The sequence below is a fragment of the Mus musculus genome, chromosome 19 (genome assembly GCF_000001635.26).
Source record: "Mus musculus strain C57BL/6J chromosome 19, GRCm38.p6 C57BL/6J".
NCBI classification, from domain to species: domain Eukaryota; kingdom Metazoa; phylum Chordata; class Mammalia; order Rodentia; family Muridae; genus Mus; species Mus musculus.
In genome coordinates, this window is record NC_000085.6 from 56153261 (window position 1) to 56177260 (window position 24000).

The 24000-nt window shown below is 46.1% G+C and overlaps 1 long non-coding RNA gene across 1 annotated transcript; it reads left to right on the top strand.

Moving 5' to 3' along the window:
* The first annotated feature begins 1844 nt into the window (after positions 1 to 1844).
* Gm31965 lies at positions 1845 to 23159 on the top strand. Its single transcript, XR_386813.2, has 3 exons — positions 1845 to 1962; positions 21869 to 22043; positions 23042 to 23159. It is a non-coding gene; the product is annotated as a predicted gene, 31965 (long non-coding RNA).
* Positions 23160 to 24000: the final 841 nt, after the last annotated feature.

Genomic DNA, 24000 nt, shown 5'->3' on the forward strand with positions numbered 1-24000 from the left:
TCCGAAGAACAGTCGGCGCTCTTAACCGCTGAGCCATCTCTTCAGTTTGTGGTTCTATCTATCTATCTATCTATCTATCTATCTATCTATCTATCTATCTATCTATCTATTTTGCTTTCATTGCTAGCTAGTGGCTAAACTTCACCTTCACACAGTTGGGTTAGCCTCAGAGGCACCTTGAAGGGTTTAAGATGGAGAAATTTTGAGATAAGTTTCCATAGCTGCCCTTGACTTTTCTAGATCTCCCGTTCCCTTCTCCCCTTCTGTCTGCCATCACTCTCAGCCCTCACTGGGAGGAAGGCAATGAAGATGCTGTAGGGAGACAGTGAACCCCAGTGGACACAAGGCATGTAAGGAAGGATGAGCGGAATCTACCTAGCTTCTGCCACCCCCAACAACCCCCCTGGGTACAAACAATGGGCCACCTCTCCCCTTCCTACCAGAGTCCACCAGACCCTCTGTCCTACCCTGTGTGACTTACGACCCCATGCTGGGTTTCCTACTGTGTCCTTCTGTCATATCTTTCAAAATCAGTTTTCTAAAGCAGGGAGGACCACCTATAGATACTTAGGTGACAACAGGGACTAAAACACCCCCTGTGGCCACACTTATCTCTCAATATTACACAGATGTACTCCCAGGGTCTTCTGCATAGTGGACCACCCACCCATCTGCAGCTGAGCTTCCCACTTCTCATGTGGAGCCTTATCCCTGTGTGGTGTGACCCCCCCTACCTCACCTTCTTCAGGACATCTACTGTTCCTCTACCTGTGACATCACTGTCCCTCTCAGGGTTGCCTCACCTTTGTCACGGCTACAGAGCCACTTTCCTCTGTCTCAGGATCCTTTCGGAGTATTTCTGCCAAAGTGTTCTGAGGTGAAGGTCATCTCTCATTTGTCCAAGAGTATACTCAAAATTCTTAGAGCAATGCTTCACAAAACCAGGCCTTTTAAAAGGCTCCCTAAAGAGCCAAGAACATGCCTCATGTAAAGGCGGACACCATTAGCCCTAGTGGTTCTTACTTAGAGAAACATCAATTGTTTAGGCTGCTGGAGTGAAATTTAAGCAGTGTACCATAGGGGCAGCCACAGTATGCTCAGCTCCTATAGTATGCTGAGGATTCTTGGCCAAGGGCTCGCACAGACGGGTTGTGCCTGGCCACCTCTTTTCTGGCAGGTCCAGTTCTGCAGCCATCGAAGGCTACACTAAGCACAGATCATTTGTGCGTGTGGAGCTGGTAAGGAAGGGCACCCAGCTGCCTCCTGCCTGTGAATTGTGTCCCAGTGGCTTAGTCAAAGCACTCACTTGGACGAGTGGTATGTGGTTTGCCCTCAAGGTGAGAGCTCATCACCAGCATTTTACTGTCTGTGTGCTGTTACTCTGACTCTTTAGGTGGCAGAAGCCGAAAGCCAAAACGCCGAGTCTGTATTCTGATCGCTCTCGAAGAGGGTTGGTCTTAGGAAGGAAGGTCTCTTGTGTTGGCTCTCTTCAGAGAAGTATACATCACTGTCTTTTCAGAGAAGTGTTCATCAAAGTCCTTTCAGATAATTTAAAGCAATTTGGTAGGAAGTAGGGTTCCATGGCCAATAAGGCAAACTGTCAGCAGAGTGTTCAAGCAGAGTCCAAGTGTACCATTTATGATCTTGAAAGAGTCTTAGTGTGCTAAGGGGTATCTGACCTTTACACTACACTCAAAGTAGCCCTGCACATGGTCTTGGCCCTTCTATTTGCTTTCTGCAAACTTTTATTGAGAGCTCATTGGGCGTTCTTCTGGGTAGTAGGAAGACTCTCCAGAGCTCAGAAAGGAACAGAAGAGATTGCATGAAGGAAGAAACAAGATGAAGTGGGAGAAGGCTATGGCTGCTGAACGTAGAAGGGAGGACTTGTTCTTAGGAGTGGCGTTGGGTCTGAAAAGAAGAGGCGGCCTTGCAGACGGGCAGGATGGCAATTACAAGGACTGTGTGAGTCGGGAATAATGCCAGGTGCTGTTGGACCTGGTAACGGGAACAAGGAGACAAGTAGATATGGCTGGGCCTGCTGAGGGGATCGGGGATCTGCAGGGCTCTGGGGTCTGTGTCAGGAAGTGAGATTTTATGCTTAGAACAATAGGGAGCCACTACAGACCTGTAAGAAGGGGGGACATCATCAGATGGACCCACTACCAACCTCCTCCCCTGTAGGACACCCCATTGTCACTGCTGCTTTCAGACCCTGAGATTTTTCTTTCTCACGGCAGACTATTGAGGAAGTAAGGTTTCTGCTGATGTAGACTCAGAGCCCAGAATACTGTTTTACAAGGGACAGTGCTTTGAAATGCCATGAATATATTCCCAACTGATTCCTGACTCTTTCAGGTTGCTCGAAGCTCACTTGAGCTGTAATGAAGGTGCCCCTTATCAGTCTGAGCTTGAGCTGCCTTAATTAGACCAAGATTCTCTATCTTTAAATTGGTCTTACATCAAAGCTAGAGTTATAATTGCAGGTGATGTGTTTGGGAGTTGCATTGTTATGTAGAGTACGGCTGCCAGCAGGTTGTGTGGGGATTATTGAAAAGCAATTTGCAGGAGAGGTCTATGGGGGAAAGGTAGATCACCCTGCTAAGCCAAAAAAAGGAGGAAAAAAAAGGAGCAATAGATAGATAGCTGAGGGTCTTGGAAACGCATGTTTAACAAGAGGTATTAAAAAGAGGGCCATTCAGGGTTTTCACAGCTCTATTTTATATGCACATCTGGTTTAAGCCACTCCTGGCTCTGACACGCATGGCCCTTATGGTCTATGTTGTTAGAGGTAATTATTGGTTCGCATTCGATATGGCTGCAGGATTGGCTTATGGTGGAGTCAAAACAGGTTATCAGGACAGCTCAGGCAGCTGGAGGCAATTCCCCAGCCACTCACCAACTCCCGACTCTTGAGTTCTGGACTAGGCAAAGCTTACAGAAAGCATTTGTCCTGGGCCGACTCTAACTTGGCTCTTGGGGACATGGCTGCCCATGAATGGGGAGGGCAGACATCTCTTTGACATACCGATTTCAAGTCTTTAGGGTAAATGGTCTAAAGTGGGATGTGACAACACAGATGGAAGTGAAGATCTTCGTGCTAAATGGAATCAGCCAGGCGCAAGCACTCCGTGTGCACTCTGATCCACAGGAGCCCTCCCCTCGAGGAACTGAAGCAGTTACAACAGCAGCTACTGGGGGCTGAGGAGCTGGAGAACACGGAGACAGTAGCCCAAGTGTGCCAAGCTTCAACTAGACAGGAGGATCAGCCTGATTTTCTTTAAACAACCCTAATGAAGAGCTATGTGCATAGCTTCTCCCTTGTCTGCTGTGCTTATTGCTAGAGCTGTTAGCCCATGTGAGATAGGCTTCCTCAGCAAACTCCAACCTTTGGCGGTTGGATAAAGTTCTGTCTCATCTACCACTATGCCCACAGTTCAGTGCCAGCAACTAACTGCTAACTTCAGTATCTAGGGTTAGGTACAAGGGCCACCATCTGTCAAGGGATGGTAAATGCCCTATTGATCAGCTGAGATTTTTGAAGTCCAACTGTTGGCCAGGATGAACACTGTTGGCCTCTGGGGAGATAAGTGACCCCTCGCCTCTTAAATTGAGATAATTTCCCCCAGCCATGAGGCAGCTTCATCTCCAGAGGGTTTAGGCTAGGGGAATAGGAGGTCAAGTCAGTCACCAGGGACAGGATTCCAGGCCTTTGCTCCAAACCACATTCACTTTTCTAATCAAACTGCATCATGCGATTCCAATTATTTTCCCAACTTCTCTAAGAACAGTGGGCCATGGGGTAGGCTGATGACCTGTGAAATTTCAATTTAAAAAAAAAAAAAAGAAACTGGTTTTGATTAAGTCGAAAGTCAGACCAGCTCATTCCTCTGGTCTGGTGCAGCTGGAGAAAGGGCACAGAGAGCAGCCAGGAGATCGGGTCGAATTTGATGACCAATTTTCCTACTCCATCCTTGGTGGCCCTAAAGCCCAAGCCTGTGTGCCAATGACCCATGGTGAATGCCCTTGTGAGTACAGGTACATTCCCTGTGAGAAGCAGTTACAACAGCAGCTACTGAGACTGGAAGTGCAGTTGAGGCTGTTCTGGGAGTCTGGGTCACACAGACTTCCTTGAAAGTGTAGGTTTGCCAGAGCAGCTGTGACTGAGTCAGGACCTACCGTCCCGTGACTTCAATCCCCTTGCCTCTCTAGTTTACGTTGTTGATTGATGTCTGTCTCCATCCCTGTATAGGCCAGGGAAGAAGCCTGAAGACACTGCTGCTCCCTAGGGGGACAGTCCTCTTGTTCTCTCAGGGATTCTGCCTGTACATTCTTTGTCTTGTTTGAGTTCCTTCTTTAGCAAACTGCTCAGCTGTTTGGGATGCAGTGGAGTGTGTGTACAGGCACAAATACTTGGATCTTAAAAACGATCTTGCATTGAAAAGACAAAGACAAGGAATGAACTAAGACAAGATGGTGTAAACTCACAAAAGACCCTTGCTGGGAGAGAGGGGGTAATTGGTTACATTTTGGGGTGTGAGCCTAGCCTTTAATGGCTGAGCCATCGCTGCAGCCCGAGAGAGGCGTTTCAGTGTTGGAACCACTGGAGAGTTGGTTCCTGTAAATAACCCTTCACCTTTGCCCATGTTATTAACATTGAGTCTCTCTCTCTCTCTCTCTCTCTCTCTCTCTCTCTCTCTCTCTCCCTTTCACACACACACACACACACACACTCACATGGGCACACACACATGTGCCCCAGACACACACAAGCACACACAGTCACACAGCACACATGTGTGCACACATACCATAGAAGCATTATTTTTTTCAAGTTCTTTTGGAATTTTACTCAAAGGTCCACTTTTGGGGTCAATCTGAAGACTTCTGTGATGAGCTTTATGCAGTCAATGAAGTTCTCTAAGACCTGGAAGACAGGATGATCTTTGTTTTCTCTTAAGTCTTAAGAGTTGTGGTGTAACAAGAGCTCTAAATTCCAGGACAGAGCCAAAGTGAGCCATCTTAGAGCATCAGAAAGATAGCTGAGTTGGAAGACAGAAGGAAGAACTATGTGCAGGAAAAGTAAATGGTGCAGGCAGAATAGCTGGTACAGGTAGAGTAACTGGTGTTGTATGTGGTGGCTTCCTGCTCACATGGGAGGTGTTGGTAACTAATTTTAGAGTTGATGCTGTCTAAAGTCCTTTAAAGATTCTGATTTCATTTAAGCAATATGACTTTCTCCTAAGATGTAGAACTCCCAGTTCACAGATGGGAAAACTGAGGTGCAGCGTACTATAAGTCAAAGAAGAACACCAGCTGAAGAGATGGGCTCAGAACGTAGGCATTCTGATTGCATTAGCTACTTTCCTACTGCTGTAAAGAGACACCATGACCAAGGTAACTTTTTGAAGGAAGAGTTTATTGGGACTCACAGTTCCAGAGGGTTAGAGTCTGTGACCATCATGGCAGTGAGCTTGGCACCAGGAGGCAGACATGGCACTGGAGCAGTAGCTGAGAGCTTGCTTCCGTATCCACAAGACTGAGACACAGAGACAGAAAGCACACTGGGAATATTGTGGGCTTTGGAAACCTCAAATCTGACCCCAAGTGACACACCTTCTTCAAAAAAGTCACACCTCTTAATCCTTCCCAAATTGTTTCACCAACTAGAGACCAATTGTAGCAGTGGTTCTGATGCTAAGGTCCTGTTCTCCAATTGGTTCTTGATCCATCAATAAAGATGCTAGCAGCCAATGAGCTGGGCAGGATAGGCAGGACTTCCGGGTCTCTGAAGGCAAGTTAGCAGACACAGGAGAGAAAGAGAGGGGAGAGGGGAGAGGGGAGAGGGGAGAGGGGAGAGGGGAGAGGGGAGAGGGGAGAGGGGAGAGGGGAGAGGGGAGAGGGGAGAGGGGAGAGGGGAGACGGGAGACGGGAGAGGGGAGACGGGAGAGGGGAGAGGGGAGATTTTTTTTGTTGCCATGTTTCAAAGGGGAAAAAGGTGACCAGGCATGTGAGATCTTGGTCAGAGTGGCCATAGGCCCAGGTGGGAGATTAGAGATGCCCAGCACTTGAGCTATCAGGCAGGTTGAAAACTAATCTAATGAGAGAGAGAGAGAGAGAGAGAGAGAGAGAGAGAGACTGTCACCCAAAGATTTGAGGAAACCTGAGTGGGGACTGGTAGTGTGGCCAGTTCCCAGAGCTTAAGGCAGGGTACCACAAGCTACACACTACAACCAATCGTTCAAATATATGAATCTATGGGTGGGGGGGAATCATTACCTTTCAAACTACCACACTGATCCTTAATCCAGGATTCATATAGAAATAGCCATGCTAGTGACTGTTGTTAAATCATAAGTAAGTGAAAGAGCCAGGTACTTTTTCAAAAGAGAGTTATATTTCAGCTAGTTTTTTCTACAACAGGAATTCTCTATCTTTTATAACAGGATTATAATATGGATATAGTTATTGTTCCCACTTCAAAAATGAAGCAAAGATGCTGAGTTATCTTCCTGAGATTGCATAGCCATGGAAACAGGACATACATTGGGGTGTTACCACGTATTAATATAAATGCAATTGATTTAACAATCAGTCCCAACAGCTCTGGTGTTTCTCAGGACAAGAAGCCTCCACTGAGAGGATGGGTAGCTTAGTACCTATGCCTTAGCCTCAGAGCTAATAAACTAAGAATTAGGGCTTAGAAGGAGAAGAGAACCACAGTAAAAGGCTCTACCATCTGAACAGGAAGACCTGGCTCTCCACGTTGTGTCTCTGCACTACCCACTATGGCTAGAATGATAGAGAACCTTCCTGGAATGCCATGCCTTTCCAGTTGACCTTCTGGAGTTCTCTAGAATTCGTCCTGTGCCAAGCGCTCTCAGCCATGTGGCCCCTCCCCGTGATGAGGTTATACTGCAGGTCACATCATTCATTATAGAGAGGTAGGTGTGAAATGGCGTTATTGGCATATCCGCTCACTCTGAAGGCCGAGGGAGGGCTGCACCAAGGGGATTGAGAGTAGATTCAGGGAGTATTGATCTGTACTTAATCCTCACCAATTTCTTCAATCAGCTTCCCCCTCTCTTTCTTCCTCTTGTGACCCTCAGCCTAGACGTGGCAATGGTCCCTGTGGAACAACAATGAAAGCTGACATCTATGTCTATGTACAGTTTGTCCAGTAAGCTTGGGAACTAAGTTGGGAGCTCTTTTCTACCTCTGACTCTCTTCTCCTCAGCCCTGTGCCCATAGTCCCATCTTCTGTCCTGACTGGGCTGAGATCTGTGATTGCTTTTGCTCACCACAGGAATAAATCAGCTCTGTGAGACTATGGAGAACCCCAGACTTGTAGCACCCAGGTCACTGGCTCATTTTAGTTTTGAAATTTTCACAGCACTGAATGTTTCTAAAACTGTTTGAAGACAGGAATCCATTTGATAGTATGCAAAAGCTATGAGCCTTCTTTGAACTCATAGAATCATAACATACATGTTATTAAAAGCCTCAGTCCCTCAGAGGGATTAAGACAGCTTTAGACAACCTGATCATATAAACAGGTGTACACCAGCTGCCTGCCTACTCAAGTGTACACCAGTCCTTCAGGTGACATCACAGCTTTCCTTTTGTGCTAGTGTCTCTATTGCACAATGAGAGGCTTAATTAGATCATTCGTTGAGTTTTTTCCGTGGCACATGCCTGCAGTCCAAGAACTTGGGAGATGGGGGCAAGAGGATTGGGAGTTCAAGGTTATCTTTACCTACAAAGTAAGGAGTTCAAGGCCATCCTGGGATAGTTGAGATGTGAGATCTTATCTCTCAAAAGTAAGAGAGAGAGAGAGAGAGAGAGAGAGAGAGAGAGAGAGAGAGAGAGAGAGAGAGAGAGAGAGAGAGATCTGGGGGCCATGCTTGACCTCTTGCCTGGGAGCTTTTCCAAACTGGCCAGCCTGAAGCTATTTTCTGGGGGTGGTAATGGGAATAAGCATAGGGAGACTCTGGGGTTGTTTTTAATTTAACATCTTTGCTTTCGTAAGCAGAGAGAAGAAAGAATGAGATGCCCAAGAGACTTCTATGTATTCTTTCTGAAAGTGGAGGGGCTGAAATGAACACAATGTGGAATCTGTCTTAGCAATCCAGCAGGGACCTGGTCTTCTAAATTCTTTCTCTCGTGGTTACTTTGAGAATAGATCCAAGAAACACACTTTTTTTCTGAAGCACCGTTTCTTGCGCATGGAGCATGGGTCTAGTAGCCATTCTGCTTGTCCTCTACTCCCCTTCTCCTTTGTGGCAGGAAGAAGCAGCTGATATACTTTTAACCATTCCTTTCTTTTTAACCTTCATATGTCATTTTATTTAGGGTAGTATCTATTCTAAATACCACACAGCTACTATGGGGTATTTTAAAATTCAACGTGAAAGTTTATCTTTTAATATGAAAGCTTTGGTCCATTCACGTTTATTATGATCACTTGGCTCCCTGGATTGGTTAAAACCATTGTGTGTGTGTGTGTGTGTGTGTGTGTGTGTATGTTATCAGTTATCATATATCTGTATTAAGAATCTGCTTCATATTGAACATGAGAGATGAAAGAACATTTTCTATTGTTTTCACTCTCATATAAAGACTGCATGTGGGTGCTTCCCTATCGCCTTCAAGACATCTCTTTTATATGTCTTCCAACAATTTGAGGCCGGGAGATCAATTATAAGAAAGAAAATATTTCTTGGCTCAGAGAAGGAGTCTTGCTTCCCTCTTTCTGGACACATAGAAGTAGAGGAAAAGGCTGAGGAATGAGATCAGAGAAAACAACAAGCAGAGATGAGAGAGAGTAGCTTAAAGATCTGTCATAGCAAGTTACATTCACAATCTCAATCCTAGAATTCTATTTACCCAGGTAAGGACCCTGCTTGCAAGGCCTAGGACTATCAGTCTTCTGAGACTATGAGACTAGTAGTACGTTGCCTTTCTCTCTGCTCCAGCCTCAACCATCAGGACACTTCCCTCCCATAACCATGGCTGATGACCAACACTTGGAACACAAACACATAGCCTCCAGATGTCAGACTTTAGTTTCCAGGACATCCCGCCAGCCTTCAGCATTGCAGCTTCACCAGTGGCCAGCCTGCAAGATCAGTGGCCACACACTTTCTCTCAACCTGGTCTGCCTCTGGCAACAAGTGGAGAGCTGTACTGTAGAGGTCATGTATGTGTGGCCCAGCCGAAAGTATTTAAAGGGTGCTCCAGGGGACACAACCCACAGCAAGCAGCTGTGAACTGTTCCATTCTTGTGCTTCCAGCCAGAGTCCAAGAGTTTTCTCAGCCTTTTAATGGAGGAGGAAAATCAGTCCAAAATTCTGGTGCTTCCTGCTAGCCAGGAAGAGCCGTGCACATACACAGGAATACTCAGTGGACAACATGAGCACAGAGACCTACATCCACGTCAACAATCCAGAGTTTTGAGCTGCTCACACTGAAGAAAGCCTAGCTGCACCAATAGGACCTGTGATGACTTTCATCTTTGTTCAGATAGAACCCGCACTTTTTTCCAGTGACTGAGGCAGTGGCCTGTGGCAGGTGAGCTTGGCCAAGACACAAAACACACACACACAGGCCGGACTAGAGGAGCCTTGGCAGTCTCCACACATGCAGCTTTGGTGAGACCAGGGCCTAGATATGATTTAATTCCAGTGACATCTACTAGAGACAGGGGTCTCTGCTAGGGTGAGTGTTGGGAGCCTAGTGGACATGCCTTGCAGAGGTGTGTGTGTGTGTGTGTCTGTGTGTGTGTTCTCATGCTTGCACTGCCAGAGGCCACACTCAGGACCTCATGCATGCTAGGCCAGTGATTTACCATTTCCAAGACAATGTTTAAGTAGTCAAAGTTGAGGCTTTAAGGTGGAGAAGACAAAGTAAACTGTCTTAGTCAGGGTTTTTATTCCTGCACAAACATCATGACCAAGAAGCAAGTTGGGAAGGAAAGGGTTTATTCAGCTTACAATTCCATACTGCTGTTTATCACCAAGGAAGTCAGGACTGGAACTCAAGCAGGTCAGGGAGCAGGAGCTGATGCAGAGGCCATGGAGGGATGTACCTTACTGGCTTGCTTCCCCTGGCTTGCTCAGCCTGCTCTCTTATAGAACCAAGACTACCAGCTCAGAGATGGTCCCACCCACAAGGGGCCTTTCCCCCTTGATCACTAATTGAGAAAATGCCTTACAGTTGTATTTCATGGAGGCATTTCTTCAACTGAAGCTCCTTTCTCTGTGATAACTCCAGCTGTGTCAAGTTGACACAAAACTAGCCAGTACAATTGAGCCCGTGTCAACTTGACACACAAACACATCACTAGTAAGCCTCAACCCTTACATTCTTATTCATCCCCAAGGTCTAAATAACTTTAAATGTCCCACAGTCTTTACATATTCTTAAAATTTCAATCTCTTTAAAATATCCATCTCTTTTAAAGTCCAAAGTCTTTCTACAATTAAAAGTCTCTTAACTGTGGGAGCCACTAAAATAGTTTCTTCCCTCAAGAGGGAAAATATCAGGGCACAGTCACAATCAAAAACAAAAATCAATCTCCAACCATCCAATGTCTGGGATCCAACTCACCATCTTCTGGGCTCCTCCAAGGGCTTGGGTCACTTCTCCAGCCATGCCCTTTGTAGCACATGCGTCGTCTTCTAGGTTCCAGATGCCTGTACTCCACTGCTGCTGCTCTTGGTGGTCATCTCATGGTACTGGTATCTCCAAAACACTACATGACCCCTTCAGTCCTTGGCCGTCAATTGCAACTGAGGCTGCACCTTCACCAATGGCCTTCCATGGCCTCTCACAGTGCCGAGCCTCAGCTGCTCTGCTTGACCTCTTCATGCCTTCAAAACCAGTACCACCTGGGTGACCCTTACACATTACCAAGTCCCACTGCAGCAGGAGTACAACCTTGGCTATCTCTGGAACACAGCCTCTTTGTGCTTTCAGAAAACACTTCCCAGAAGATGTTACCTCAACGATGCTGGCCTCTTCTTAATCACCGCCAATTTCTTAGCTCCAGCTAACCATCAATAGTCCCGGTAATGCAAAAGTTTCACTTTAGTAGTTCTAGTATCTTGTTAATCACAGCTGATTCTTCAGCCCCAGCTAACCAGAACCACAGAATCTTCCCAATCAAAATAGCAACGGCCCTGAAAAGAGTCTTTAATTTTCCCTCTGAAATTTCACAAGCCAGACCTCCATCTTCTGCACTGTTCTCAACATTATCTTCCAAGCTCCTACACAACATCTGACAGAACTTTTAACAACAAATGGATCTTGAAGCCCAAAGTTCCAAAGTCCTTCCACAGTCCTCCCCAAAACATGGTCAGGTTGTCACAGGAATACCCCACTATGCTGGTACCAATTTATCTTAGTCAGGGTTTCTATTCCTGCACAAACATCATGACCAAGAAGCAAGTTGGGGAGGAAAGGGTTTATTCAGCTTACAATTCCATACTGCTGTTTATCACCAAGGAAGTCAGGACTGGAACTCAAGCAGGTCAGGGAGCAGGAGCTGATGCAGAGGCCATGGAGGGATGTTCCTTACTGGCTTGCTTCCCTTGGCTTGCTCAGCCTGCTCTCTTATAGAACCAAGACTATCAGCCCAGAGATGGTCTCACCCACAAGGGGCCTTTCCCCCTTGATCACTAATTGAGAAAATGCCTTACAGCTGGATCTCATGGAGGCATTTCCTCAACTGAAGCTCCTTTCTCTGTGATAACTCCAGCTGTGTCAAGTTGACACAAAACCAGCCAGTACATAAACCCAATGCTAGTTTGCATGTATATGGACTGTCTTCATTTCTATAAGTTCTGCTGTGCAAAGAGGCCTACAGAATTAACTACTATGAGTGTTTCTGGAACTCCTATCATGACCCTTGGCCCTGACATTGTCATTAACAACCACTTCATGTGGTGGCACTTAACTGCAGAGCAGTAAACATTGGGGTGACCCCTGGGTACACACCCATCCCTCCAGCTCTGTGCAGCTTTTATATTGTTTAGTGCTGGGGCTACAGATTTAGAGGTGAACCCTACCTTCCTGGCAAAGAAAGCTCCAAAATGAGCAGGGAGTCAGTTGAAGGTGTTGCAATCTGAGGCTGGCAGGAGACTCCTGAGAATGTCTGTCCCAGATGAGGATATCTCCTTCAGCTAACACCTGAGGGACTGCGCTGGCCACTGTTTTGTTCTGATATACTACCTCACACAACTACACAACTGAAGGAGGCAGGATTTATTTTATCCCACAGGTCCAGAGAGTTCTGCCCATGGTTACTTGACTCCATGTGTTTGCATAGACGGGAACAATAGTAAATTGTTTTACCAGTGCTTTACCAGTATCTTAGAAATTTGTGGATAAAGGTGTGTGTGTGTGTGTGTGTGTGTGTGTGTGTGTGTGTGCTCACAATAAAGTTGACAATCAAAACTAACCATTGCACCCCTCACTCTGATTGTCATAGCCAGCATACCACACTCATGATGTCACCCACCCCGAGGATGCTAACTCTGTGAACAGCAGAATGGAGAGATGAGAAGAAACTGGCAATTTCTCAACATGTGGGTTGTGACCCCTTTGGGCTTAATGACCTTTTCACAGGGGTTGCCTAAGACCATTGGAAAACACAATATTTACATCATGATTCATAACAGTAGCAAAATTGCAGTTATGAAGTAGCAACAAAAGTAATTTTATAGTTGGGGGTCACCACAACATGAGGAACTTATTAAAGGGTCACAGCACTAGGAAGGTTGAGAATCACTGTTCTAGCAAATGGTCTAGAATCAAGCTGAAATCTTGCTGTCTATGGCCGTTCCATGTATTAAAAACACCCATGGAAGGAGTTACAGAGACAAAGTTTGGAGCTGTGACGAAAGGATGGACCATCTAGAGACTGCCATATCCAGGGATCCATCCCATAATCAGCTTCCAAACGCTGACACCATTGTATACACTAGCAAGATTTTGCTGAAAGGACCCAGATATAGCTGTCTCTTGTGAGACTATGCCGGGGCCTAGCAAACACAGAAGTGGATGCTCACAGTCAGCTATTGGATGGATCACAGGGCCCCCAATGGAGGAGCTAGAGAAAGTACCCAAGGAGCTAAAGGGATCTGCAACTCTATAGGTGGAACAACATTATGAACTAACCAGTACCCCAGAGCTCTTGACTCCAGCTGCATATGTATCAAAAGATGGCCTAGTTGGCCATCACTGTAAAGAGAGGCCCATTGGACTTGCAAACTTTATATGCTCCAGTACAGGGGAATGCCAGGGCCAAAAAGTGGGAGTGGGTGGGTAGGGGAGTGGAGGGGAGGGTATGGGGGACTTTTGGGATAGCATTGGAAATGTAAATGAGGAAAATAACTAATAAAAATATTAAAAAAAAGACTTGATATAAGAAAAAAATGAATTCATACTATTGCCGGCAAAGCACCGATGGACTGGCTGGCCAGGCACTGGTGGGCAATGGCTGGCCTGTTCTCATCTCATGGAGCTTCTCTGACTCAGAACTCCAAAATCTCTCCACCCAGCTCGATAGGTTCCCAATGGCAGGTCGCTACTATGCCAGCCCCATGCTTCAAAACTCCCATGTCTTTCTGAGGTGCACATCAGGCAAACCCATGGTTAGCCACCATACTTTTATCTCTGGAACCCAGTTCAGCTGCCTTGTGAAGGGAAACACCACACAAACTTGGTTCAGAAAAAAATGGTATCTCAATCACTGGGCACAACAACTAGAATCCTAATCTTGTAAGCCATAGGAAATCTAAACCCTCTGGTGGCGAACCCTAGCAGATTCACCATCTAAACCAGGAGACACTAGTAGCTACATCTTGTCCTCTCGCTGTTCCATCAAAAAGCTCCTATCTCTTTCCTGCCTCCTCTCTTCCTCCATCCAACCCAGAAGTTCTGCCTACTTGCCCAGTGATTGGTTCCTTTATTCATTAGGGAATGGTTCACAAGAAGTCACCTGAGTACATGACTCATTCCTGTTCCAGACAACCCCTCCTGGGAAAGTGGAATTAACATCAAAATACAAACAGCACCAGGGCCATCCACAACAGTTCCAAATGAGGAATACAATGTCCTCTTAAGTGTTTAAGCCCATTTTGCTGGAATTTCTACTGTTTCCTCTCTACCTCATTCTAACAGACTTGTATAATAAAATAGAACCAGCAAACTTTTAAAATGCCGGTCTTCCTCAAAAAGAGCAGGCTTTCCTCAGCCCCATCCCACCATCTTCTAAGATACCTCAGAAACTCCCTTATGTGAATGGGATTCTACTAGATTTATGACTGATTATGCTATCAAACTCTTGGATAAAACAATGTTTAATAGTAGCAAGCCCTTTGCAGAGCATGCTGTGGGAGCACTGGGAACCCCCTGACTAGTTGATGTAATTCACTCAATCTTCCCGGAAACAATGTGTGGTGATTTGAATATGCTTGGCCCATGGCACTGTTAGGAGGTGTGGCCTTGTTGGAATAGCTGCAGCCCTGTTGGAAGGAGTGTGTCACTGTGTAGATGGGCTTTGAGGTCTCTCCTAGTGCTGTAGTTCTGCCCAGAGTGGAAGAGAGCCTCCTTCTGGCTGCCTTCAGATCAAGATGCAGAACTCTCAACTCTTTCTCCAGCATCATGTCTGCCTACAGGCTGCCATACTTCCTGCCATGATGATAATGGACTGAACCTCTGAAACTGTAAGCCAGCCCCAATCAAATGTTTTCTGGTATAAGAATTGTCTTGGTCATGGCGTCTCTTCACAACAATGAAACCCTGACTAAGATACAAGAGGAATCCTATCATTCTTTACATTCTATAGCTGAGTGATTAAGATAGGGTAAAGTGATGGCTAGGTTTATATCATTTGAGAAAATTACTCCATAAAATCAGGCTATATGCAAGCCTATAGAGCATTTTCTCAATCAATGATTGATGGGGGAGGGTCCTGCCCAATGTGGGTTTTGCCATACCTTGGCTGGTAGTCTTGGGTTGTATAAGAAAGCAGAATGAAAAAGTCATGAAGAGCAAACCAGTAAGAAGCATCCTTCCATGGGCTTCTGTTTGAGTTCCTGTCCTGACTTCCTTCAATGATGTTCTACAGTGTGGAAGTATAAGCCAAATAAACTCTTTCTTCTCCAACTTGTTTTTGTGGTCATGACTTTTCATTACAGCAATAGAAACTTGAACTAGAACAGGTGACATTAAGTTACTTATTCAAGCACACATAACTAATTAGTTCCTGAAACTAGATTTCAAATGTAATCTTGTTTTAGTCGAATCCATGCTTCTTGTTGTTTTGCTTTGTGGTTTTGGTGAGCAAAGAAAGAGACAGAAATGCTTTTTTGTTTTGGTTTGGTTTTTTGGTTTTTTGAGACAGGGTTTCTCTGTGTAGCCCTGCCTGTCCTGGAACTCACTTTGTAGACCAGGCTGGCCTCAAACTCAGAAATCGGCCTGTCTCTGCCTCCCAAGTGCTGGGATTAAAGGCGTGCACCACCACTGCCCAAGAGACAGAAATTCTTAATTAATGTAGAACTCACTTGAAGTTATAATAATGGAAAATTACCCCTTTAGGAGTTTGTTCTTCTTCTGGAAAGACATTGAGGCCTTTGGAGAACAGTGTGTTTGTAAACAGGGCAGTTAACCATGCTCATGGCATGACCCCATCTCCAAGACATGACCACATTTCCATGGCATGACCACATCTCCATGGCATGACCCCATCTCTAAGGCATGACCACATCTTCATCATTTCTAATCATCACTCTTCTCAGCCGTTCATCTTCATGAAGTCAAATCAAATGCAGCCCACCCTTCCAGGAGACTCCTGCAACCTCTTGACCACAGTGCTTTGCCAAGAATTCCACATGTTTAGCCATGACTCGGGCAGAGAGGAGGCCCTGCTGCTATGGAAGGACACTTCCACCTCTCTTCCAAATGGCTCAGGCTCACTTTAATTCCACAGCACATTCATCTTGCATCTTCTGCTTCCTGTGGTAAACAGCAGGCCAGATCACAGAAGGAAAGCCTGCAGGGATAAGCTGCCTGGCCTGGCCACCATAGCAAGCTGCAGGTGCTCCAGAAGGCTGGCCAAATGGGGGAGTCTTCTTGGAATAAGTTTGACAAGTTACTGCTGGCCCAAATCTAGGGTCTCATCCCTCTCCACTTAGGCCCTTGGGTCACCAAAAGGAAATGTATTTAATTTTAAAATCCCCCCTAGAGCCAAAAGGAATTCCAGAAAAACAGCCATAAACACTGGAAAAGTCTTGTCTGATTTAGGAAAACATTCCATTGGATTTAAAAGGAAATATCCTGTGACTAATCTCGTGTAAGACTTGGGAACGGGTCTAACTGTTCAGTTTGGTGGTCAGGGAGGGACCAAGGAGACCAAGCCCCTTCCCACCACCACTTTGGGCACTAAATCAGTTGGGGCTGAGTTTCCAAACAAGGATTTGGAATAATATGCTGTTTGATCCTCAGGCCCCCCTGCCCCTTTTCAATTTGTCATTGATTTCCCATCAAGAGAGTTTGTGCAACCGAATCCCCCATGCTATCCTGGCACTTTGGGAGCCAGTAAATAAAACCCAAATGTTAATTCTTATGAGCACAGCATTGCCTGCCAAGAAATGAATAATGTACAGTGGAAGAAACAGCATCATGTGTCCTGGCCAGGGAGCGGGTGAATCAGTAGGGCAGAGTTGGAGAGCAGGGGGGAGTGCCCGAGAGGCAAAGGAAGAAAAGAAGATGCAAAAGGAAGAGGAAGTAAAACTAACTCTTAGGGCACACATCCTGTAGTCTTGACTCCTGTGTGAGAACTGTCAGTAATGAGAGATCCTCTGAGCCCCTGTGGCTGCTCTGCAGGGAGTAGCATCCACACTCACTCATCAGATCCTCACAGCATCACAGGACGCAGATGGCCACTCTCCTCTGTACAGATGAGGAAACCCAGGCTCAGAGAAGCTAAGAGATTCGCCCTCCATGCGTGAGAAGGATAAGGTCCATACTGTGGTTCAGATGTGTCCCCAAGAGTTTACTAAGTCCTCAGTGCTGGGACATGTTGGGGTATGTTCGGGTCATGGGAACAAAGACCCTCAAGAGTGAACCAGTGTCTCCTCCGTCAGGGCTGGATCAGCTACCAACAGAGCAGGTTGTTATAAAGGGAGACAGGGCTATGTCCTCTATCTTATACACACATCTGGCCTGTAGGCTTTCCCTCACCACAAATTGAAAAGATACTTCTCAGCCTCCAAAACTAGTTTACAAACAAACAAACAAACAAACGCCCGAGTCTTGATGTGTTACCCAGTTTCAAATAATCTGTTTTAGCCACACAAAGACAGCTCTGCTTACTAGAATCAAGATTCACGCCCACATTGTTCTTCTGACCCAGATGGAAAAGGGGAGATGTGGGGAGGGTGACCAGCAGACCCAGTTAGGTCAGGAGCAGCTCCTTATAGACAGGATTTCCGATGTTAAACCCACAATTGCCACACCTGGTATACGCAGCCCTGGGAACAACTCAAGGCATTGCTCATACGAGGCAAGCATTCTGACAGCTGAACTAGATACACAGGTGCATAGTGAACACCTACTATAGTTCATGCCAAGGGGCATTTCCAGGAAAGGACACTGCTGCTGCAGCTCTGGGGTATACGGGTCCAGAGAGGGCAAGCCTTTCATGCCCTTTGTTCCCTCCCGTCACTAGAAATGCTTCCTCATAGAACAAATATTGAAAGGCACAGCAGTAATAACATCCTAGCTATTATGTAACAAGAACAAAAACCTTTCTCTTCAAATTGACAAAAATGGAAGAAATAACTTAAATTCCAACTCAAGGAGGTTTGTAAATAATCCATGATTTCTTACTCGTAGTTTTTAACCAACAGCCCATTTGAAGGTGCAAAGGGACTGTCATCTATTTAACACGGGACCTGTGCGAAGCAGAATGACTTCCTAAGCATATTTCGTATTGCTGGAATTTCACTTCAACATTCTGGAACCCCTTTTTAATAAGCTAAGAGAAGACATCTCACTTGTGAGTCATGTGACTGTTCGCCTCTGGAGAAGGCAAGTGAGTCTTGGAACGTGACTAACAGTAGGAATGCCCTATCACAGACAGAGCCAGGCATTGTAATTGTAAACAGCAAGGTCATATATGTTATATGACTTGAGCTCTGGGAGAGCCCATGACACAGGGCAGGTCTAAAGAGGCCCATGTTCTATAATGTGGAGCTCAGGCTAGAAAACTGTCCAGTTAAGGAGGGTCACACCAGAAATCAAGTCACTTTTAAATTTTTGTATACATGTGAGTGTTTGTGTGTGTGTGTCTGTGTGTGTGTGTCTGTGTGTCCATGTGATTCTAGGTACTGGGGTGTGCAGTGTGGAGGTCAGAGGGCAACTGTGCATACTTGCTTTTGGTCTAACTCTTAGGCATCTTCCTCTTTTCATTTGAGACAGGGTCCTTGTTAGCCTGGAAGTTTACCATGTAGGCAGCGAGCCACAGGGTTCTTCCCGTCTCCTGCTCTCATCTTCCATCGCCCACCGCAGTCATAAGCAAGCCTCACTATGCTCAGCTTTTCACACGGGTTGGAGAGGCCTGAGCTCTGGTCTTCATGCTCTCCCAGATGAACCATCTCCCGGGTCTCAAACCTGTGTCTTTGATTCCAGACTCTATGGGTTTTCTTTTTTTTCCTGAATCCTTTCATTTGGTGTCGTGATAGCATATTTTTTTAGGCAGAAATAGACAGAACCTACCTTACACACGTTCTTTAGAAAGGAGTGGGTTGCTTTTCTAAAACTAACCAAGCGCTTGGCTCTCTCCAGGCAGAGGAGACCAAGTTTTGATGTTAGTCGAGTTTCAGTTTAAATCCTAGTACATTCTCCTACCAAGGTGTGCCTGGGAAAATCACCTAACTTCGACGAGCATCAGTTCATTCCCAGACAGATATGCAAGTCAAGCCACCTTTAGAACCTGTGACGGCTGGTGCTAACAGCCAAGGGGGAACTTGCCTCTAAGTAAAAGCTCATACCAGGCAGATGCCATTGCTCTCTGGGCGAGGACTTCAGGAGCTTTTTAATGCCCCAAATGGAAATATTCTGACCCAGGGTTGATGCCCTGATCTCTAAAAGTGGATGCCTGGCTCAGAGTCTTTCTCACCCTCTGCCATGATGAACTCACTTTTCCAGACAGAGTGCACAGGACACAGCCAGCACATTTTCAGTGCTGCTGACGATCCCTTCTGCTGTGCCTGGGGCCAAGCTACAGGTGATAATTAGCTCTCAGACAGTAGAAGGACATTAACTCTAGTATCTTGACTCCATTCCAATTGAGATAATTAAATAAAGTGCCCACAGGTGGATCCTGTTAATGAGGCATTGATTGGGCAGCTGCTGAGCTGAGCCAGCAACCACATGGAACACAGAGTGATTGGAACACAGACACCCGGGCCACCGGCTCAGGCCTCGGTACAATCTGAGGCAGGCACAGAGCATCCTGTTTCCTCTCTTCCTGCTCCCACCATCTCAGGTATATGAGCGTCCTCAGCAGCACTGCTGGGAGCCAGAGACTTGTGTTGCAGGCTTGCCTTTGCCATTACATGCATAGCCTTGGCCAAGCACCCTTCCTCTCCTGACTCAAGCATAAACAGAAGGAAGCATTTCTGTGCAGAGCTCACAAGACCAAAACAAACGCTTGGGACCATTAGGTGGAGTCTCCTTATCTCTGCTTCCCCCTTTATCTACTTTCTCCTTCTCCCCTCTTGGCCCCTCTCTCTCCCGCTATCAACAGGCTGTTTCCCTTGCTTATAGCTAAAACAAAGTCATTGTCATCACCTGTCTCGGATGAGATGGGGGCAGGGGAGAACTTGCCACCAGAAGACACCACAGTTCCAATCTGTGGGAAGGATACTTATTGGCCCAAACTGCAAGGTTCTGATCAGGACTCTGTGTGGACACAGCTCTAATTGACCTATCAACCAAAGAGGGCGCTACATCAGTCCGCAAAGCCACCCTAATCTACATCCGCTGTGATGATGAGACTCACGTGGACTTTTTTTTTTCAAGAAGGGGAAGTCTGTGTTCCTGAAGCATATGCATGCATGCGTGTGTAAGAGGCAGTGATAGGAATATAATATCTTCAGATTTGAAAGAGATTAACTGGCTGGCTGAAGGCAAATTCTTTATTCTCTTTGAGCTTCAGTTTCTGTATCAAAATGTTATTGTATTTGTTTTTCTTAATTTTTACTTGTGAGTGTGAGAGAGGCCGTCCCCTGGGAGACCAGATGAAGGCTTCTGATCCCCTTAGAGATGGAGTTATAGGTGGCTATGAGCCATCATGTGTATGCTGGGAACAGAACGGAACTCAGTTTCCCTGTAAGAGCAGTAAGTGCTCTTACCTGCTGAGCCATCTCCCCAGCCATTCAGTTTCCCTATTGACAAAATAAGAGCGGTAGTGGTACAGTTACTCATGGGGAGTTGAGGTAATTAAACACCAATGGACTCGGTCCTCAGCACACTGTCCATGTGTGAGGAAGACCTGAGTATAGGTAGCCATTATTATCACTCAGTACTGCATGGATGTGCTACATACACAGGAACACACACAGAGAGAGAGAGAGAGAGAGAGAGAGAGAGAGAGAGAGAGAGAGAGAGAGAGAGAGAGAAATCTCACTAATAACAAAGAAAAAAGTCACTAAGCTCCTGCTGAAAATACTTTTTTTTTCAACTTCTGTTGGATGAACCGAAGCACCCTCCCTAGAGGCTAGCAATCAGTTCTGAGGGGAGCCCTGGTGCCTCTCATGGGGAAGGTGTTCTTTCTAACCTTGTTAGCTGATTTCCCTTTTCTCTGTAACCACTTGTCTTTCTAGTAGAGTTTGATGGGGAGGGAGTGCAGATGTAGGACTAAGTAGAAGAGACTGAAATCAAGATCCTCTTTGTGTTTCTGGGGAGGGGTGCCGCCAGGCCGAGGGAGTTGGTTCTGCAGGCCCTAGGAAGAATGGCCTGGCTGAAAAGCGACAGCCAGTGAGCTCTGGTGGGCGGAAGAAGCAGAGAGGACAAGTATCACTGTCTGAAAGGACAGACTCCTGGTGCTGACCCCAGGGGAGAGAGGTCCAAAACACTTAGAGTCAGGAATGGGGCACCTCAAGGGGAGATGGTAGTCACACTTAGCTGGCCTTTCTCTAACCTTCTGTATAGAGAGCACCCTTTGTTCTACTGTTACACGCTGCTAAGTGTTGTCTGCCACAGCACTTAGCTGAGATCATGTGTTAAAGTCTTCATTCTGCATTCAACCAGTATTGCCTAAGGATCCCGCTGTATGTAAGGTTGTGGAGAGTTCTGGTAATATAGGAAACAAGGCAGGCAAAAACCCATGGCCTCCTGGAATCCACATTCTTTTGGGAGTCGGATGAGAGACCACCAACGGCACATCACACGTGACAAGGTCTCCCAGCAAAATTCCAGATGCAGTCGCAGGAGGTCCCGACTTAAAACAAGACATTAGCAGCTCGGTCCTGGCTTCAAAATTAAGACCCATGTTCTTTTTAGAACTTTTCATGTTTATATTTGTAAGGGAAATACTTTTGTTATGGGAGATGCAGGAAAAATGCAGAAAGAGAGAAAAGATACAAGTCTCTCATGAAGCAGGTTGCAACCACACTGTTGCGTGCCTCTGTGGGATTCTGCTGCATAATTTGCAGCCTGCTTTTTCACTTTAAATTCCACGGTGAGCCTCTCCCCAGTCATAAAAATGTAATTTAAACCATCACATTGAGGAATTGCGTCACATAGCTTCACATAGATGTGCCACCAACCATTTAATCATCTTTCTCTTGTTTCTATACAGCAAATCACACTTGGGCTCCTCGTCTTCCTAAGCCGTGTTGTCGTTTCAGTGGGATTCTTAGTCCACAGACACTCTCTGAGCAGTCATCATATTCCTAGCAGATTGCTTTGGCCTCTTCTACACCAATCCTGCTGGACACCTGTGAGGGAGCCCTAGATGATGTTCCTCTGATCAGGTGGGGTCAGTTGCTCTCACCTCGGCTTGACCTTGGCTGTAACTCATGGCTCTGGCTACAAGGGAGTCCTTGCTTATCTGGCTACTTTTCAGAATCTCACCTTTTCTGCTACTTGATTCTCCCTCATGTAGGAGCTACGCCCCCTGGGACTGCCATTCCCTGGACATTCTGTGTCTTACCTATTCTTTTGGGAGTTAGAGGCTAAGGTACAGAGGACCCTCAGAAGTTGACCTGGTACTGGAGGGAGGTGACTGGTAGTTTTGGGGTGGGGTGGGGGAGGACAGAGCTGATGATCCTCAAATGTCCACATGGGGAAAGATGAATGTAGATGTGTCTGGATGAAGACAACCAGAAACTGGTCCAACAGCTTCTTGACTTTTTCTCTGGAGACTGAAAATGGACTTATCTCACTGACCTGGGCCTATGAATTTGATCTCTAGAAAACTCCAGCTTTCCAATTTGTTGTCTCTGAGAGTTTCTTTGTCTTTTTTTTCTGTTCCCTTTCTTTCTTTCCTTCTTTCTTTCTTTCTTCCTTTCTTTCTCTTTTTGTTTGTTTTGTTTTATGTTCTGTAGTTTTTGATTTTGAGACAGAGGGTCCAGTCAATGCTATGTAACTAAAGGCAAACTTGAACTTCAGACCTCCCTGCTTTCCCCTCCCCAGTATAGAGCCAAGGCTATAAACCACCACTCAGTTTGCAAGGTGCTAAAGATCAAACTCTAGGCCTTGTACACACTAAACAAGCACTCTACCAAATAAGCTATACCCCCTACCCTCCGATTTATTATCTCAACGGTCTTCCGTAGCGACTCCTGTAACCCTTGCTCTAGGACTTCAAGTGCCCGTCTTACTTCAGCTCTGGCTTAGTCATGAGATTTGCTTGCCCCGGTGGGATGCTTTCTAGCATGTAGAAACAGGAAACTGCTTGGAAACTACACATTCATTCTTTGCCAGCCCTCTTGCACAACTGAACTTATTTGGGACTCTGCCATATTTTCAGATCACACCACGGCTGGGTTGTAGAAGGATCTGCAGGAGCCAAGACCATCCTGTACCAGCCAGTCCTCTGCAGTCCTGCAGTCAGTGCTATTTGACTTACACATGAATGAGCTCAGACATGGTGCGTTGAGGTCCCTGCAGATTGGAAAACTGACTTGTGAGCGAAAAATAAAGAAGGTTTAAATTTTGGACTTGCTTGTTACTCAGCCAGAACTGCCTGATACAGCCATCATACCGAAGAGCAGAGCAAGGGAGAACGATGGGAGAGGAACACACAGCTAAGGGACCAATAGATCAAATCACCTAAAAAATAAAATCAAAGGTCTGAATTCACCCAACAGGAGTCCCATTCCTGTGGCTAGTCAATTCTTGGTCTCAGGGTTGGGTTTGGCTATCCATTCACTACAGCATACTTCTGAGTCTCCCAGAAACCCCCAGAAACAAGGTTCTGAACTCTTAAAACATCAGACTCCTCTTCACTGTGAGGAAGGTTCCAGAACCGCACACCCCTCGAGAGTCAGAGTGGAATTCTCCCTCTGGGAACATCAGGAGTTTACTGAACAGTGGTCAGCTCTCTGTTCCTGTTTATTCTCTCTGCCCCTGTCCATGTACTGACACCAGAGCCGGGGCTTCTTGAACACCCCTCCATTGGAGCATCCTGGAAGAAGTGATCCTGTTCTGAGCTGATGTAGGAGGAAGAGCTCCCCACACCCAGGCAGCATGAGATTGGGGGAGCATGTGTTCCCTGAGCTAGATCAGACCACCTCCAGCTACAAGAACACCCCCCACCCGACCCAGTCCCCTCATATTCATTTGATAGGTACATGTGGAGCTGTGCAAGACGAAAAAACAATGAGAATCATGTAGCGCAAGGCCACAGCTATCCCTCCAGTTTCTTTCTCCTCCAAGCTGGCTTCCAAACTAGAGAAACACAAGCTGCCCTCCACTCTCCCTCAGTAT